General features: G+C 33.4%; 1 pseudogene; it reads right to left on the reverse strand.

Moving 5' to 3' along the window:
* Positions 1-575: 575 nt before the first annotated feature.
* Positions 576-2,367, reverse strand: LOC108486296 (UDP-glucose iridoid glucosyltransferase-like; annotated as a pseudogene).
* Between the last annotated feature and the right edge of the window lie 12,046 nt (positions 2,368-14,413).

Below are 14,413 nucleotides of genomic sequence, written 5' to 3' on the forward strand. Positions count from 1 at the left end.
ATTGTTTCATCTTTTATAACTGTTCATGTTATTGTTTTGACACTATCATCATATTATTATACGTGTTAATACCATAATTTGCTTTCATATTTTACTAAATCACATCATGTTTTTTTGATACCTTAAAATAATCCTTTCATAAAAGTGATATTCCGTATTTGGAAATTCGAGAAAATCGTGCCCTAACTTACTGGGTTTCGATTTTTCTCTTTTAACCTAAATCACGAAATATTCTTTCAAATCACAATACGAATTTTAAAAATGCTTATTTTCGGGGATGCGAGGTGTGGTGCCCTAACTTGCAGGGTATGACATTTTGTTACTTCGAAATAAGATTTTTCGCGAATAAAGGCGATATTTGGTGTTCGGAAGTTCGAGAAAACGTACCCTAACTCACTGGGTTTCGATTTTCCTCGTTCACCCTAACTAACCGAATATCTTTTAAAACACGTTAATTTTAATTAAAAGACAAGCTCGCTCTCGAAAATTCAAGATGTCGTGTCCTAACTCACTGGATGTGACATTTTATATTTTGAGACGAGAAGGTCTTTAATACTAGAGCATTTTCATAAAGAAGGATCCTATTTCAAAAGTCTTCAAAGTTTTCAATCTTCGATCTTAAGACATTAATTAATCAACTAGGTACCAATTTTGGGCGTATCGAGGGTGTTAATCCTTCCTCGTGCGTAACCGACTCCCGAACTCATTTTCTGATTTTCGTAGACCCAAAATTATCATTTTAGTAAATCTTAACTTTTATTAAAATGGTTAATTTAAAGATGACCTGATCACACCTCATCAAAAAGGATTGGTGGCGACTCCCATTTTTCGTTTTTGTTTTCAAATCCAAGTCGATCCTCGTTTTTCAAAAAAATGGTTACGACACCCTCTTTCCAGATTCTGCAATTCCAAGCCTATTTTCCAAACATTACAGATGTAACTTGCGTTCAAGAGTTGGTCTCCAAAGAAAGGTTTGCATATCATTGGTACCCCTTCACAAATACTCTCAATGGTTGAATTCTACCCACCGTGACTCCAAAATCCACCCACTGCAGCATGAGCCAACACTTCCTTTTGAGGTGCCCATTTCACAATGAAGCCTCTTTTTCCCACTCTCTTCCAACCCATTTAGCAATGATTCGATCCATTCTGACCCACGATCCATACTAGACCTAACCACCCACAGGAAGGGTTGTTTACTGTTGGATAGTCCCCAAGCTGTCTCAATTAGTTCTTGCTTATCAATGTTGACAATGCTACCAAAGCTCACATAGATGACAGATTTGGGGGCTTGTTTGTTAAGCCAAGAGATGCATTTATTGTCCTCGGTACATAATGAGTTGCACATGATTGGAGCTAATTTGTGTAATGGTCCTACGATGAAACTTGGAGTAGGTAAGTATTGTTTGATCTTTGACAGTACTTCTAAAAATTCCATTGAGTTCACAATTATAGCTGATGAGCTCTTCAACGCATTTGCGAATGCAGCTCCCACCTCCATCATTGCTTCAGTCGGATTCTGTGATGATAATGCATGAAAGCGTTGAAGCTGAAGAGCTTGAAGCTCTGGTGATTCAAGTCCAGATATATAGTCTGCAACACAAATTTAAAGAGTTTAGGGTATCAACTGGCACTTGGAATTTTTACTGGATTCAAATAGTTATAATATTACAAACAAATTTTGTATGATCATTATGTATAGAACTTGTTGCAACCAAATGTTAAAGGGGTATACCTTTCTCATTAAGTTGAGGAAAGACATGATAGAATAGCAATCCTAAAGCAGAATGTGTACACAGAGTTACCCCGGGTAGCCCCAAATCGTCGACTATGGGTTGAGCACAAAACATGAGTGAATCATAGATGACAGCAGCGATATGGTGATGAGAGTGCAAGATCTTTTCGAGGCATTGCTGTAATGGTGCTGCACAGTTTTTGTTGACACTCCTCACAAGACCTGGAATATCTTTATCTGAGAGTTGAGATTCCGTGAGCTTATCTGGTATGGATACGAAGGTGAATTCGGGGTGGTTTGAAGGGTTAGGAGAGTTCAATTCAAGGTGAACTATAGAGATTGCGAAGCCCTTTGAGTGCAAGATAGTAGCTAGCTGGAGAGCGGGAGTTATGTGGCCTTGAAAGGTTACCATAACAAGCACCACATGACTGGATTTCTGTTGTTCCTCCATTTCCTGTTCCTGTTTCTACGGACTTTCTGGTTTGGCAAGTCTTGGAAAGTTGGTTGAAAAATGAAACTGGAGTCTCCATATTTAAAATAGAGATCTGGATATTAAAAGCCAGTATTTTCCGGTACGTGGCCTCCTCGATTAACGTATCAATTGTCGGGAAGCGCACCAACTTTGACCTTCCATTTCCGGAAACAAACATGATTTGGTTGCGGCCTTGGAAGTATCCATGCCTACTGACCGAATCACATCACATGGGCATCTACCATAAGTTTGCTTTTGCTTCCATTAGAGCATCATCTGATTTTCTTTATAAAGAATTTACCTTAATCATAAATTTTTTCACTAACATTTACATGTTTTATTAAAATGTTTTTCTTATATTTTGAGTTTTTCTTTTAATCAATTTTTATTTTATTTTTTCAAATTGCTATTTTTAATATATTTGATGAAAATATTATTAAAAAGTTAATGGGTGATGTAGAATTTCATATGTAGAATATTTTAATGAGATATAATTTATTACTTAAATAGCTTAATAAGATAACTACATGTAAAAAATAATAAAATAAATAAAGCATACATGAAATTAAAAATTAACTCTTAATTTAAAGAAAATAAATGTAATTATCTACAAAATTTACAAAATGAATGCACAATTTTATTATTTTTGGTTTTATTTATTAATTATCTTCTTAGAACTTTTCAATAAACAAATCGTATGTCAAATTTGTCGAATTAGTGATCAAATTTTTGATTAAGCCAAAGAAATAAAGAGTAATTTGATTATTTCACCAACTTTTTTTTCTTTTACATTTTCTTTACTCAATACCTGCCGGCTCAAATCTGTGTTTTGTTTGAGTGGAAAACAAACCCTTTACGTTTCTTTCATTTTAATTTACTATTTAATATTACACAGATATTATTTTCAACATTAAAATTTTCAAGAGCATTTTCTATGCATTTCGATTTCATGATTAACAACTGTATTATTTATACTATTCTTTATTTCACATTTTAACTATATTTTTGTAATTTTAAATTTATCCATAATTTTTACTATTTAAAGAATAATTGTAATTTCAATTACAATAATCAGAAGATTTTATTCACGAATACATATTTTTCAGACTCTCTACATCATTTTCACTTATCTAATAATAACACATAAAACTTTCATATACTTTTTAATTTAGTCATTTTTATCACAAAATTCATTATTCGTTACTTAGTCATTTTAGATCAGTTCTTTTCTATATAACACATCACTTGAATAATTCTTTCCAAGATTTTTAATACTTGTAGTCATTTTTGAATATTGTACAATTTAGTCCTTAACTATAAAAATTCAATAATTATCATAAAACCATTCTAATTCCACCTTTCATTCAAATTTATTATCACTTATCACTTTAATTAAATAATTCAACATAATATCTTATTTCACATACTTAGATTTATACACTTTACTTTTCTACTTTAATTATAAATTTACAAAGTTCACAACTTAGTCATTGATAACAAAAGAATTTAAGGGTATTTACTTCTCTTCAACCTTAAATCACTTGTTTTTCTCTTTTCTTTGTCACTTGAATCATTTCCTCTATCTCTTTCTTCATAAAATGTCAAGAACATGAAATTTTTTATGAGAATTCTCTACTTTAACATCACTTCTTTTTTCTAACAAAATCAAACTTGAAAAGATTATGGAATTTTAATGTTCTTGCATTGTTCTCCAAAATTCAAGCCTTAGATTGATTTTCTCTCTCCTCCAACATGAACATATTATCTCCCTTCTTGAAATCTAAGTTCACTAGTTTGTTGAAGGCTTGATTTTACTAAAAATTTTAATAGAATTTCAAGGATTTCTCTCTTAATTTCAAGCAGAAGAACAAATTGCAAAGAAAACAAACCATGGAGAATGGTGTGAGATGATGGAGGGGATGAAGATGATTTTCTTTTCATCATTCTTAATTACTTAAACATTAATTAATAAATAAATAAATCTAATAAAAATAATTATAAATTATTCCAACCAATCATCTTTTAACACCATTCATCCTTAATTATTACACCTTAATAATTAATAATTATCCAAATTGAGAAATGACCATTTTACTATTACACCTTAATAATTGATAATTCCATCTTTGAATCACTATTCACTTTTGGTAGATTTATAATTTAGTCCATTACTTTTATCCACTTTTTCAGTGCTATCCTTATTCATCAATTTTGTATAAAAAATGGTTGAGCTGAAAGTTGTTTTAAGATTTTTAGGTTAAAATACCCCATTAGTCTGTCTAAATATGGGTCCTTCCTATTTTGGTCACCTTAATATTTTGTTGCTAATTTGGTCTCCCCCAAATAGAAATTGATAAAATTAGTCACTCCACTGTTAAATGGTAATAAAGGACTAATGGTGTATTTTCACGTTAGTCACTCTAAAATTAGGGTAAACTATTTGTCAATCACTTTAAATAAGGGTCGTTACTACTTTGATCACCCTAATTTTTTTTTACAAATGCATCATTAATCTTTTGTTACCATTTAATGGTAGAGTGACCAAATTGATCGATTTCTTTTTTAGGGTAACCAAATTAACAAAAAAAATAAGGGTGACCAAAATAGGAATGACCCTTATTTAGAATGACTAATGGTGTAATTTGCCATAATTTTTTATTTTTAAAATTTTAAATAATTTATTATTGAAACAAAACCAACTGTTAAACTAATGATGAATCGAGAATCTATATAACCTGATTGGTTCAACCATTGCTCTAGTTCCTAAAAGCATGATGATGATGATGAATTTTGCGTCACCAGATGCAAATAGTGACAATATTTTAAATCCCATTGATAATAAATGTTTTTGTAGCCCATGACCCAAAGCCTAGTTCTTCCCCGAGGGTTTTCATCTCTATTTGTTGTGGTTTTGGATAAATCCTTTGAAGATTTCCTATCCCCCTGCAACCTATCATCTTGTATAGTAGGGTTGTTGGGCTGATAACTAAGAAAGAATTAGTAAATGGAAATGGAACAATAAATTATGCTATATAATGTTACAACATAGAATTGAATAAGAATAATAACATAGACAATAGAAACGATAGGGAGAGAAATGCAAAAACAAAGCTTTGTTAATGTAGTTTGGACACAATGGTCTTATGTCTGCAGAGCCTCAGTCAAAGTGTAACCTTATTTGATAAATTCAATAAAAAACGTCCCTACTAGTTAAAGCCCAAAAAATCCCTTACAAATATAATTTATGCAGCCCCAATAGGATTACAATCTATCACACTCCCAATATCACTCTCCACCTAACACGTGAGTATTCTCAACATCAAAGCAACACAAGCTTAACTTCTGCCTTAGTTCAAACTTATTTTCCTAGTACAACAAGAAGCAAAATTCCATCTCACTTTTTATAGCTGAGACAGAGTATATAACAGTTGGAAGCTATTGTGCATGACTGCTGCCTCGATGCGCGAACGTCGGGTCTGGAAATACTACAATAAAAACATAGTAAATAAAATATTGTCAGCAAGTATACGAGTCAGGTTGTAATATAGTTATTACAACATAACATAGAAGTATTTTGAGGACTAAGCCGAATTAAACTAATAATAATTTCTAACTTAACAAATATAAATTATACTAAATTAAAACATATTATGATAAGCCTAAAACAATAGTATGTTGAAAAATAGCAGAAAAACAAGAAATTGAAATAAATAACTTAAAACACTCAAATCATGCAAGTAGAAGATCAACTCGCTTTAGTGTTCATAATTAACCTCGAATATAATATTCTAATTAGTTAGCTAGTAATTAACCTAGTTATTACCTTTCAGCCTCTAATTAAGTTAACTATTCCGCAGGAATTACTTATCTCTTGACCTCACAGTTCAAACTGGGACAAGTTGAGGGATGTTCGAGAGACTATTCTTTTAACCTTATCTACCTAGATCCTAGGGTCATCAGTCCTAGGGTTTAATTACACTAAACCCAATCCAACTAATTCTAAAACAAACTTTAAACCTTTAGTTAATTAACCTTACATCCGTTTGTTAATCTTCCTAAGATTTTAGTTCCTCATCGATCTAAATACAAAAATCCCTAAGTTAATTTCATATATTAAAATAAATATAAAAAATAAAAAGAAGGGAAAAAAAGATTTTGGATTATGAATATCGATTGAGCATAGAAACTGGAAAACCTATTGACAGATGTTGAATGGTTCCCGATTGAATGCAAGAACGAACAAAACAAGCAAGAATTGATGAATAGAAGAACTGAAGCTAAAATTAAAATTACTTCAACTAAAAATTCCCCAAATCACAAAACCCTAATTTAAGAATAGAAATTGAAACCAAGGAAAAAGGCCCTTAATCAGGTCCTGAGCATTAATATTTATAGGAGTCCTATTAGACGACTCATTTAGACCTAATACAAGTGATAAAACATGTATTATTGAAGTTGTGCAGACGAAAACACCTTTAAAAAATTATTTGGCCTTGTTGCAGTGGTGTCCTGACATCACAGGCAGAATGGTCCCTTTCAACATCCAGAAAATTGTAGGGCTTATGTCGCGACATCGATGGTAAAATGTTTCTTTGGATGTACTGAAGTGGGTGTTGTGACATCCAAGCTGGGTGTGGCAACATCAGAGGTAGTCCACTGACTCATTGGCCTGAATCTTACACACTTAATCAACATGTTAGTCTTTCTTTAGGCCCGGATTGGCCTAGGTCATCAAACACTCCAAAAATGCTCATTTTATTAATTTTAACTAAAAATAAACTAAAATAGAAAATTAACTAAAACAATACTAAATTGCTTAAAAACAAGCTCATTAAGTGGTAAGAACAATTCAATTTGCCACAACGAATTGTGATATATCAGTGCACAACTTCTCTAAGTGAAGAAATGCTTGCAAATTATAGTGTGGCAACATCAGTGGCCACTATTTTTTATGATAAAACAAGTGCAATTAATATATCAAGAAATCTTGTTTAACACTTAATAACCAAGCATATTGGCTTTTTTCATCACTTCATTAGAGAACTTGTTGATGAAGGAAAGGTCGAGTTAGAGTATGTGAAAACAAAGAATCAGTTGGTTGACTTGTCCATTAAACCATTGGATGCTTCAAGGTTTGAAAGGTTAAGAATTCAATTGTGATTTTTCGTATCTAAAACATGGTGGTTATTTTGGGAAGGCAATCAAAATCATATATGAGTTCCTAATCAATTGATTTGATGGAAGATTTTCAAGAATTAAATTTTCGTGTCAAACATTTTCACTCTTGAAGGTAAATATTCGGAGAGATAACTCTTTCGAAATTCTTGGAAAGAATGTTAAAAGTTGCCGTGTTAAAATAAATTTAGTGTCTATAAATAAAGATTACTTCAAAAGAAAATCTTCATATCTTTCAAACCTTAAAGAATTGTGGTTGAACATATTATCCTTATTACCTTTTTTTTTTTTAAATTTTACCAAATTTCTCCAATGACCAACATTGAAGGAACCTCCCCTATCTTAAAGAAGCACCTGATCAAGATTTTTATAGCTTAAAAGGAGCCATTGTTAATCCTGAGATCCCTAATTTCGTGGTCTCTAAAGATTTAAAAATAATGCCACAAACTATGAACATTATCTCAGGCACAACTTTCTCTCCTGGTGCTAGACAATCTTTATCTTCTCCCAGAATCATACCAAAAGTTGATGAATCATCTAAGACGATAATGGTGGGTCTCATGACACTGCAAAAGGCCAATAAAGCTAAAAAAAAGCCCTAGAGCTTTCCTGATGGCAAAAGCTATCGTACAAGTTCTTGCAGAAATAGGTCATGCCCTCAACAACCCTTTTGTTCTTTATCCAACTACATCTTGACTAAATTCCCTAAATGAGGTATAGAACAAAGTAACTCTAATTCCTCCACTGTTCCATTGATTGATACATCTTCTTCTCTTCAAGTTGAAATTGACACTAGCCCATCTTCTTTGGCTATCTCACAAACAACACCTAACCTATCTTAGAGGTTTCTACTGAGCAAATAAAGTAAGTCACAAAGCCTGGTATTGAAGCTAAGGTCGATCCTGAAGTAGAAGATGGTGATGAAGATGTAATGATCACGAAAGAGGCCACAATTGGTGGCATAGACCAATAAGCATCTGCAGTTCAACAGAGAATCACAAGATCAGTGGTCAGTAAAAAAAGTCACTGTTAAAGAAAAGGAGAAACCAAAAGCCCCACATATTCCCAAAAGAAAGATGTCCAAACAACCTAAGAAGTTATCCGAGGTTGACTTTGATGAAGATATTCCCATCAAGAAACTAATGCATAGTGGTATGGCCAGAACAAAAAGGCCTAACATTCCTCTTTCTCTCCAAAGCAACCAACTACTAGCTTGAGAGATGCTGATACATAAAAGCTTTCCGAGGAAGAAAGAAAGTAATATGAAGAAGACTTGTTACAAACAGATGATAGAATCTACACCACCACTACTAGCAACAAATGGTACACCTTTTGAACCAAGAACAACATTATCGAGGAGAAGAACATCGATGATAAAAGCTTTAGTAATCATGCCATTGACACAATTTTGGAAAAAAATTGATATGTTGATCTCTATTCAATTTTTCAAGCCTTATGTCAAGCAAGTAGTGTTGGAATTCTATGCCAACTTTGTAACGCCCTTACTTGTCCTGATCCCCGAGTCTGGGTATAGAGTATCATCATGAACCGATTTGATTTAACATTTAATTAGAAAAATCTGCCAAAAAACTCTTCTAATTTATTTCAAATATTTTTTAAAATAGAATATTAAGCCAAACTTAATTTGACTACTTTGAAATATTAAATTCTAAGAAAAACTACTTAATTACAATGTTTTTAACCCCGGGACGAAGCGTCTGAAGGTACCCCTTCCTATGTGCATGACACCTTATAGATGATGATCCTTAATCTAACACAATCTGGCTTGGTCCCTCTTCAAGATCCTTAATCACCTAACAAGTCCTGCAACAAAAACCAAAATTCTATAAGTTCAAATAAACTTAGTGAGTTTCTTTACTGCATTACTCCAAAAATAGACTCCATCTTGTAAGGTTAGTGAAATGAAAAGAAACTAAACACATTTAACAACTTGATCATTTTGAGAGGATTTCTCTTAATCTGGGATGACAGACTTTGAATCAAATTTGAAGCTCGTTTATTTACAAATAGATTGATAAACGATCTCCCCTTGGTTGATCCTATAGCCATCCTGCCCTTTCTTCCCCTACATTATATTTTTCTCCATATATTTAAAAGGTTTTCCTCTTAAATTTCCATCTTAAGGACTCGTTGGTTATGTCTTCTTTGGCGTACATCCCAAACCTGACTAGTTCTTGGCAGACTCATTTTCTTACTATTGTCTTAAAGGACTTTTTGACATCCCATCAAATAGGATAACTAATAAAGGTCTAGACCAATCTGACGGACTTAATCTCATTTCTCCCTACATTCAGGATGAAAAGTTGGTTCCCTACAGAACTAACTTTATATGAGGTTTACCCTCAATAGATTCCCCTCAAAGAGGAATAGTCTTGACAGACATAACTGCCATTTGGATAATTCCCTAACAATACCTCTTTTTACCCTTAGGTTCCAACCAATCCCCTCTTTACAACTTGATTATTTGGGGTACATACTATTGAACTTCCTCATTTAACTATGATTTCATTGAAGCCTTATATTGGGAGTGAATCTCATATTAACCTGAAAAGGTCTTCCTCATCTGTACATCGTTTCTTTGAGCACTTCCTATCTGTTCTTAATGGCAGATCCTCATCTGTGATCCACAGGTATATATCCTCTTTCGTTTGCCCATATACAAGGTATTTTTAACACGTCACTCTCATAATTTATTCTAGTTGGGTTAAGATCATATGCCTTATCTGCCTTCCTATTTGCCATTTTGGCAAACTCTTTCTCATTTCTATTTATTTCCCCTTTTCGGTGGATTCCTCAAACCTGCTGGCTAACTGTTGTTTGTCAACACTTGCATTTTTCATCACTTGAGTGATCTTTTTATGTTTACCATCCCAGTGACGTATTATATGTTGTCATAGTCGAACTATGCTCGTACACTTCATGCCCTATGTTTGATGTCTTAGCAGACTCTCTATGTTGCCATAGTTAAGCTATGGTCTTACACATTAGTTGCCTAGCGGACTACCCTATGTTTATTGTCCCGACAGACTCCATTGGTTGCCATAGCTGAGCTATGATCTTACACCTTAAACCTCTTTGAGGTGTCGCCCTGAAGGACCTTACTGCCACCATGATGTCACTCGATAGATTTGATATGTAACACCCCTAACCCGTATCCGTCGCTGGAATAGGGTTATGAGGCATTTCTAGATAACACATCATTCACATACACTTAAGCATTCATAATCAAAATTCATTCAAATCATTCACATTGTCCCTTATAAGGTTCTACAAGACCTTAAAACATGCTTAAAAGTGGTTCGGGACTAAACTGATAACATTTGCAAACTTTGAAAAAATTAGAAAATTTTTCAACATTAAAGGGTCACACGCCCATGTGAATAGGACGTGTACCTCACACGTCAATAGATACGCCCGTGTGACTTGGCCGTGGCAAAACAGGGCATACATACTACTTATCCACACGGCCACATGACACGCCCGTGTGCCAGGTCGTGTGAAAATTAGGGAGGTTACTGACTTGCTCACACGGTCGACCACACGCTCGTGCGTCTAGGCTGTGTTAAACCTGTAGGGTATACTAACTTAATTCGAATAGGTACCCCAGGGGATACATGACTGTGTAATATAACCGTGTGTCGCACACGGCTGAGACACATGCCCGTGTCTCTGCCCATTTTGTCTTTGCCTGTGTGGACAAAAATAGGCCATTTGTAAAGTCTATTTGTCACCTTAATCTCATGTACACATAGCAACCAATTTGGCATCATTTCCATACGCTTATAGGTAACCCAAAACATACCAAATTCACACACATAACATGTTATTTATCATCAATTATTTAAACTACTCAATTCCAAATTCAAAATGCACCAAATCATTATGCCAAAATCATCACAACTTGCATATATTCCATATTCACTAATTCATGATAATATCATCTATTTCATACCATAAAACTCATCATATCATCATCTCACACCAAAACAATTCATAAAGCATTATATACATCACATATAACACTTACAAAACCTATAATTCAAGCCAACTTAAATGGCTATACATCCCACATTTACAAGCCAAATCTCATGGCTAATATCAAGATTCATAACATACCAAAATAACACTAGCCTATACATGCCATACACCATATAGACAAAACTTCAAAAGTACCAACGAGTTGATTCGATAGTGTGACGATAGTCCCCGATGATCCCTGATGTTCGAGCTACTTCGATACTCTATAAAACAAAGAAAAATACCACACACAGTAAGCTTCATGGCTTAGTAAGTTCGTACCAAAAATACTCAACAATGCATAATATACAAAACACCGATTAATAAACATTTAGTAGTTCTTATATCATCATTCAATTCTAATCCATAAACATTTAACATGTATATACAAGTGCATCAAGCTTCATACACATAGTATCAACTACCACGTATGTATCGTACATACCTGAACTTTATTTATTTATTTATTTCATTCTCACCTTTTTGTTTAGCACATTAAATTGTTCGAAAATCTTTCAATGCTCTAAGAACTCGCACATTTAGTGCATCAGTGATTAGCCGAAGATATAACGATCTCGCACACTTAGTGCCATCAAATTAAATCGAAGCTATCTCGGTATCGCACACTTAGTGCCTCATATAGTCAAAGCTATTCCAGTTTGCACACTAAGTGCTATTTATAGCCAAAGCTATTTTGAAACGTACACTAAATGCTGAACATAGTTGATTTATCGTCGTACGCAATCGTAGTCATATATATACAATTTATGCATTATTATAGCATTAAAACATAATTGTAACAACATTTATCACATACGAACTTATCTCGTACTCGAAATTGGCCATTCGAATCAATTACTCAATAGCCTTCGATTTTCCACGATCTAAATTCGAATTCTTTCTTTCTTGATCTCAATCAAAGAATATACTAGCCGAATATCACAGCCCTAAAATGGCCACTTTAATAATCGGTTGAATAAGATGATACCATGGCCACTTTAATGTTTCTTTTAATTACTAATAACTTAAATTTCAAATTATCAAATTAACATTTATTAATAACATGAAAATTAACTAATTCATGTCTATAATGGTCCACTCAAACTATTAATGATCTAATAACAACATAAGGGCATCCCATTTAATAAGCCATGTCAAATAGACACCTTTATCAAATAGAATGCAACTTTTGCATTTTACTTGATTTAGTCATTTTTCTCAAATTGAGCTATCAAACAATAAAATTAACTCACGAAATTTTCACACATATATATTCACATGCTGTAAACACCAAAAATAATATTAAAATAATTTTATGATATCAGATTTGTGGTCTCGAAATGACTATTCTGATTTACCTAAAACCGGCTGTTATATGATAAACTGTCGTCACGGTGTCGCTTTAGTGAGCTAGTCATTAACATTTCATCTCACATATGATCTTGATGCTTGAACACCATAGTGTTCCCTTTGCAAGGCTCAAAGCTTCGCATATCACGGTTTGCATCCAATAATCTAATGGAAAATTCTCTTTTCCTACCCATATATCCTTTCAAAGTTTTCCCTACATACTCTACAATTCATAGTCACACAGACACATGTATATTATCACATAACATAGTAACATGGAGTACGCTAAATTTAAGCATGGTACTACAACCATTTCATGCATACTGAAACACTTGCGAATACTCATATACATTCCCATCCCTATGCAAGCCTAGCATTCAAAGTACATCTATATATGGAGTATAGAAACTCAGTTGATGCTTCTTTGCCTCATTAACTTAGCTTTTCATAACACCAAAGCTTCCATTCTTTTGGCAGCTAAGCCTGACAACCAAAGTCATAAATTAAACTTAGTATTCCATCTTAAAAACTCGATTTCTAGAAACATCCAGAACTCTTCAAAGATTCTGGAAATTTTTAACTTTATTTCTTAAATTTACGAACACTAAAGAACTTAGAACCTTACCAACTCACTGTATTTTCTACTTTTTCTGGTCAAACCTCAAGATCATCGCTCCATACAAAGCTTCTCGTAACTATCTTTTCTTCGAAGAAACTAAGAAGAAGATGAAGAAAAGAAGAAAATTAAATAGAATTGAGAAGAATTCACCTTGAGAATTCATTTCTTAGCTATTTATAGCCCTTCATGCACAGTTATTAGCCCTATAAAAACCATCCATTGGTAATCATTCTATCTCCCACTAACAAACCAGTTAGTTCTCATCCAATCGAACCAGAATTTGAACTCAACTATGTTCAAGTTAGTAATTAATTTTTTCAATTTTTTTCAATATAAGCTGCCAACTTACAGTTTCTTTCAATTTAACCCCTAATTTTCTAAACTTTGGGCTTAAAGAAAACTGGGTGTGACAAACTTGCTCCAAAGTATTGATGACCCCAGCAATAAGCTATATCACAAGGTATATGTGTGAGGCAAATGGTACAAGTTCAACCTGCACAAATCAAACACTTGTTACACCATCCTTACACCAATAATGTGGAATTTGGGGAAATTAAAGAAACTATTACTGCTCAAATTACCTATGGAGTTCACTTCACATGGCCAGTTGATTCAGAACTTCACTTATCAGCCTTAGAACCAATTTATATTGCATTCTATGCCATAGCCACAAGGAATTGGATTCCCAACAATTAAAGTCACAATGTGACCAAAAAGATGGTTGCTTTGTTAAGGAAGGTGGAAGTAGAATCTAATTTTTATTAGAGACTTAATCTTCGTAGAGTTCTATCGTTATGGTAAAAAGGTTTATAGTAAGCTCAGTCTCCCCTATCCATCTCTCATGTTTCAAATCCTATTTATGCAAAACTCTAAAATTGTCAAAACTGTTTAGAAGTATGAGAATATGCTTATAAAATTGAAGTTCTCTCACAAGTGGTTAGAATGTCGGCATTCTCCTTTGGACCCTGAAAATGTGCAAGAGAAGCAACCCCTACTGAAAACACAACAATGCTTAAAACTTTTG

The sequence above is a fragment of the Gossypium arboreum genome, chromosome 7 (genome assembly GCF_025698485.1).
Source record: "Gossypium arboreum isolate Shixiya-1 chromosome 7, ASM2569848v2, whole genome shotgun sequence".
In the NCBI taxonomy this organism is placed as follows: domain Eukaryota; kingdom Viridiplantae; phylum Streptophyta; class Magnoliopsida; order Malvales; family Malvaceae; genus Gossypium; species Gossypium arboreum.